This window comes from Choloepus didactylus, chromosome 8 (genome assembly GCF_015220235.1).
Source record: "Choloepus didactylus isolate mChoDid1 chromosome 8, mChoDid1.pri, whole genome shotgun sequence".
Lineage (NCBI taxonomy): Eukaryota > Metazoa > Chordata > Mammalia > Pilosa > Megalonychidae > Choloepus > Choloepus didactylus.
This window is the reverse complement of record NC_051314.1, coordinates 99,799,555-99,805,272: the sequence shown is the minus strand read 5'-3', so window position 1 is coordinate 99,805,272 and position 5,718 is coordinate 99,799,555. Positions and strand designations below refer to the sequence as shown.

The 5,718-nt window shown below is 36.5% G+C and overlaps 1 pseudogene; it reads right to left on the bottom strand.

The window, feature by feature from the left end:
• Positions 1–4,986: 4,986 nt before the first annotated feature.
• LOC119541341 lies at positions 4,987–5,457 on the bottom strand (annotated as a pseudogene).
• Between the last annotated feature and the right edge of the window lie 261 nt (positions 5,458–5,718).

The window sequence follows — 5,718 nt, the reverse complement described above, 5'->3', positions numbered from 1 at the left end:
ACAAACGTAGTTTTTGTTTCTTTGGGGAGTAGCTGTAGGGGAAAATAAAACACAATTTTCAAGAAGGAATGTTCAGAGATTTGTCGGATGCTCTGCTTTTGGCTAAATGAGACTTTCATTCAATGTACAGGGAGTTGAAATCTTTCTTCTCTTTTATATCTTGTGTCTGTACCAGTTTATGATCTACATCAGGAACACAGCATTTATTTCCTGTTTGACTAAGTGGCTGAACTAAATGCATACTGAAATGAAGTTTGTTCCTCTTTTAAAAATGCATCAAATTAATTTTCTTGCAGGATCTTTCTCTTGGTACCTTTTCCATAATGTAGAATTTGCCAGTCCTTGGCCCACCACTATGTGAGATAATGTGAGTTTGGGAAATCAAGTGCTTTTAGAGATTACTTGGCTTACAAATTCTTTTCTCATTAAACCCCATTTTACAATTACACATCATGATGCCAGTGGTTTGTATGTTTGTGCCCTCTTTGTGTATAGAGAGAATGAAGACACTTTATAAATAGAGTCTTTTACGTAACTATTATAAGCCCAAATGCTAAAAAATAATTTGTTGTATTATGTTTTCCAAGATGTTTTAACTTTACTGGTAAGCAAAATGCATCTAGAATTTATTGGAATAATAGAATTATTTCTTTTTAAAATTTGTAATATTTGTATTTGCACAATATTTAATATTATTCCTTTTTAGTGACTTGAGACTTTTAACTGATGAGTCCCTTAAAAATTGGTGGTAGATTAAAATGAAAAGCTATTAAAGCAATCAATCATTGAAAAATGTAGTAGCATTTGTTTTAAAAAATTTGTTAAATCAGCCATTAAAATAATGAAATGTTATTTTACTTAATTTTCTGTTATTTGAAAATCGACATTTAACAATACTTCAGCAGAATTGATACCATCTATTTAGTAATATATAATTCCACTTAGCAGATGGTGAATTTAAAATATATAGCAGCATAAGTTCAGTTACTTATTTCCCTATGTCATCTTCTGACCTGGTAGAATCAAGAAAGTCTTATGAGTTTCATTTAAAATATAAATGAGTTGCAGGAAAAAAAAAAAAGCTGTATATGCAATGAAACCTTCAGCTTAAGTTTACATAATCAGGGTTTGGACATGAATACTGAAGTGAAACGATTAATTCTTGGAAAAGAATAATAAGATGTTTACTAAACCAGGAAACCCTTGGATTTTATCAAATTTTTATGGTTCTGGGGAAAGAAAACTACTGTGGCAGACATGTTACTCTTTCTTGACTTCTCACGTTTAGATACTGCCTCAATATTACCCCAGAAATTGGGGTACAACAACTTGAAAACAATCCTGAGGGATCTGGATTTTTCAAAAAGTTGGAAATTATGGACCAGTTTGCATAGAAATATGCATCTGAATTCTGTACATGATACTGGTGTTCCACAGGTTATTTCCTGGAAACTGAGGCTGTTTTTATTTTTTATTTTTTATTTTTTATTTTTTTTTTTCATACAAAACAAATTGTACTTTCGATTGTTTACAGTACCATTACATAGTTGTACATTCATCACCTAAATCAATCCCTGACACCTTCATTAGCACACACACAAAAATAACAAGAATAATAATTGGAGTGAAAAAGAGCAATTAAAGTAAAAAAGAACACTGGGTACCTTTGTCTGTTTGTTTCCTTCCCCTATTTTTCTACACATCCATCCATAAACTAGACAAAGTGGAGTTTGGTCCTTATGGCATTCCCAATCCCACTGTCACCCCTCATAAGCTACATTTTTATACAACTGTCTTCGAGATTCATGGGTTCTGGGTTGTAGTTTAATAGTTTCAGGTATCCACCACCTGCTACCCCAATTCTTTAGAACCTAAAAAAGGTTGTCTAAAGTGTGCGTAAGAGTGCCCACCAGAGTGATCTCTCGGCTTGTTTTGGAATGAGGCTGTTTTTATATGGGGCTCTCGCATTGTCTGAGTTCTTCTGTCAAATAGCCCTTTAAGTGAGTCCTTTTCTGTGTGGAATTTGTTGATATGAAGCAGTGATGTTTTAAAAAGAACACTGGATTCAGATTTATAAAATAGTGAACTGGATTCTGGCTCTGTCACTTATTAATCTCATGACACTTTCAACTTTCCTGTCTCTCAGTTTTCCCATACAATAATAAATACTTCACAAATAGTTGTGAAAATTATAGTACACAAAAATACCTATTCATTTTCTTCACTCACATTGATTGATTGCCTATCATGCACTGGATACCTTTTAAAATACAAATGGCCCTCTGAGTGGTAACTGAAGGTGAAAAGAGCACATAAACAGAGTCTAAGTTCAGAGAGGCCCAGATCAAATTTCTCCTCCTTGCTCATCATTCAGCTGTGGCTATGGGTAAATACAGGGAACATGCAATACTTGCATATTTGCTGAATAACCGTAGCTGGAATGACCCTTGCCATGTGCAGACTTGTCAGAAGAGTATGAAGGTTAAATAACGCAGAGTCAGGAAAGTCAGGGGACATTCTAGTGGGGAGACATCATAGTCTTCTGTTACCAGCCTTGGTGATGCCTTGTCTAGTTTTATGGGAAATTCAAATAATGAAGACAATGGTGAATGGACAACCACTAAATGTATAGATTTGGGGTTATACTTATGTTGTTTTACTCATTAATTTAGGCTCTGTTGAACTTTCAGGAGTCTTATACTTTTGTGTAGTGATACACTGTGTCTTATATTCTTCAGTCTTGAAGTTCAATAAGTTCTTCATTCTTACAAGTTAAAATTAAAATTGCTAATATTCACAACCTAATCTAGAGCTTGAAAATTATTTTCTAATAAATAAGTGTTGTATAACTACCATGTCACACCTAGAACTGTCCAGTTATGTAATCTAGCAGGACTAAAAAAATACCTTGGAGGATTGTTTCACCATACTAGTTCACAGAAGCAGTGCTGGTCAATGAGAATCATCTGAGAAACTTTTAAAACTATTGCTCCCAGACCTAACCATGAAAGGATTCAAACTTAATAGATCTTGGGTGAGACTCAGGAATCTGCATTAACAACAACAACAAAAACACCAACAAAAACACGAAAAACAAACGGAAAACCCCCAAAACCTCCCCAGGTGAATTTAATACACAATATATTTTTGAGAAATATTGCAAAGAAAATTTTAGATATGTAGACATTTTCTTTTAAATAGTATTAGATGTTTCTTAAATGACTCAGTGAAGCTTTTAAAAAGTATTTAGAACAGTTGCTTTAGAACTTAAATTTTCACATGACAGTTTTGTTTTCTTACGTACCCAAAAAATCAGCCATATTCATTTGTCAGTATGAAAATCCATAGACCTCAAAGCTGGGAGCTGTGCTCCACATTTGTAATTGTGTTTCACCTAAAGAGCCTCTGATGCGATTGTAATCCGTCTATCAATAGGCAGACGACTCTGCAGATTTTGAAGGTTGAATCTTCCATTCCTGTTTTGGGCACATTTTGTTCATGTCTGTTGTGGCACTCAGACCATCTGTCTGCAGCAGTGGAGCATTAGGTTAACACCTGCACCTTTAGCAGGCAACACTTTCCCTTCCTCTGATAAATATAATGGGTCTCAGAAAGGGGCTTATAAAATGGCCATAACTCTTCCCAAGATGCCTGTTTCAGGATATACCACTCATATAGCTGAATGATTGAGGTTAAGTGGAAAGATCATGGACTTTGGATCTGAGTTTGAATTCAAACTTTGTTGCCTCATTTATTTATTCATTCAGCAAATATCTATTGAATGTCTGTTATGTGCCAGAGGCTATTGCTGGCCAAGGAAATAGAAAAAAAATGAGACCATGCCTTTGAGTAATGCATAGGCATGTGGAAAACAGACAAGTAAACAATTGTTATATGGAGCCACAAATCTTACCTCAGGCTAGAGAGGTCCTGGTGCTCATGATGACAGTGAGGAAATGGATTTTGGGGTTATTTAGGAAGCAATCTTGATTGGACTTTTATCCTTAATTGCATACATATGTAAGGGGGGAGGTAGTAATTTAGGATGCCTTGCAGCCTTCCAGCTTGGTAAACTGGGTGAAAGGCAATGACGGTCACCAATTGGGAGCACAAGAAGAACTCTTTTGGGGGAGGATGTTCTGCTCTCAGGCTCTTTGAGAGACCTTTTTTCAAAGATTTACCCTAAGTCTCCAGATGGTGTGAGTTAGGTTTCCACCTATTGAGTTGCTAAAACAAAAGGAAAACATGAACTCATAATCAGCAAAGCAAAAGATGTGATTAAATTATTCAGACCAGCTGCAATTCAGCAGAAATGTATTATGTTAGTGAATTGTTTGTAATATGCCTGAAGACTTCTTTTCCTGTGCCACTGCAGCCCAGCTGCCTTGGGTTTGCATGTGAGCCTAAGAAAGCAGCTAGAAAAAGAAATTAGAGGCTAAGACTGGTTCTTGGGTAGCATATGGATATACCTTCCAAAATGGAAATTCCGCCTTAGTGATATGAGTGATGTGTATGGCTTAGTTTTAAAATGTCATGGAATTAAAGGCTGCTACGTGTCCCTTGGCAGATCTGAGTATGTGTAAGTGCCTGTTTAATTCTAGCAAGCTGGGAAGGAGACTGAGAAGTCAGTTTTGAGTTGGGAAACAAATGGCCTAGAAAGTCTGAGATAGTGACCATTAGCACAGCTGCATATATGAGGCCTGTGTCTTTATTTTCGTCAGTGACCCTATCCTAGATTTTAGGGTCCTATTTTTTAAATGCAAGTATTGCAGACATGTTGGCTTGGGGAGAGGTTCTGGAGCAATTGTGAATATAGATTTGGAGTTCAAAATGGAGGCCTGGACTGGCTATGTAGGAAACTTTTCTGTAGGCCTTGTGAATCTTACGTGGTCTAATTTGGAGATCTTTGGGGCCATTTTCCTCAGTTTTTTTTTTTTTTTTAATGTTCAAAAAACTTACATTTAGAATTTTCCAGCTGGACTCAGTTTAGATGATCCCAATTTTGTTGGCAAAATCCAAAGCATCATAGTCAGGAGCCAGTTGAACATAAGGCTGCTTCTCTCCATCAAGCCCGATCAGGGTGTTGACCTTGGCCACGTCAATGTCATAGAGCTTCTTCTCAGCCTGTTTGATCTGGTGCTTGATGGCCTTGACATCCACAATGAACACAAGTGTGTTGTTGTCTTCAGTATTCTTCATGGCTGACTCGGTGGTCAGGGAGAGCTTGATGACGGCCTAGTGGTCAAGCTTGTTTCTCCTGGGGGCGCTCTTCCGAGGATATTTGGGCTGTTTTCTGAGACACAGTGTCTTGGGCTGCTGGAATGTGGGTGAAGTGCGGATCTTCTTTTTCTTGTGGCTGTGGACTCCTTTCAGTACTGCCTTCTTGGCTTTCAAAGCCTTTGCTTTGGCTTCAGTTTTGGGAGGGGCAGAGGCTTCCTTCTTTGCTTTCAGCGCCATCTTTGTGAAAAGAGTTTTCCCTCATTGTTTTTAATGATGAACAGTCAGCTACCCAGTACAGTGTTATAAAGTCCTCCTTAGATTATCTTTGAAAGGCCACTGAAACTTTACCATTTTAATTTCAAATACTCTCAAAATAAGAAGCACTAATATTTGGAATTTAATAGGAATTATAGATTTTTTATGTTATATAGGTAATAAAGAAGTTCTCATTTATTAACTGAAATGTATTGCAGGTTGAGAAAATTATACAGAAGATAA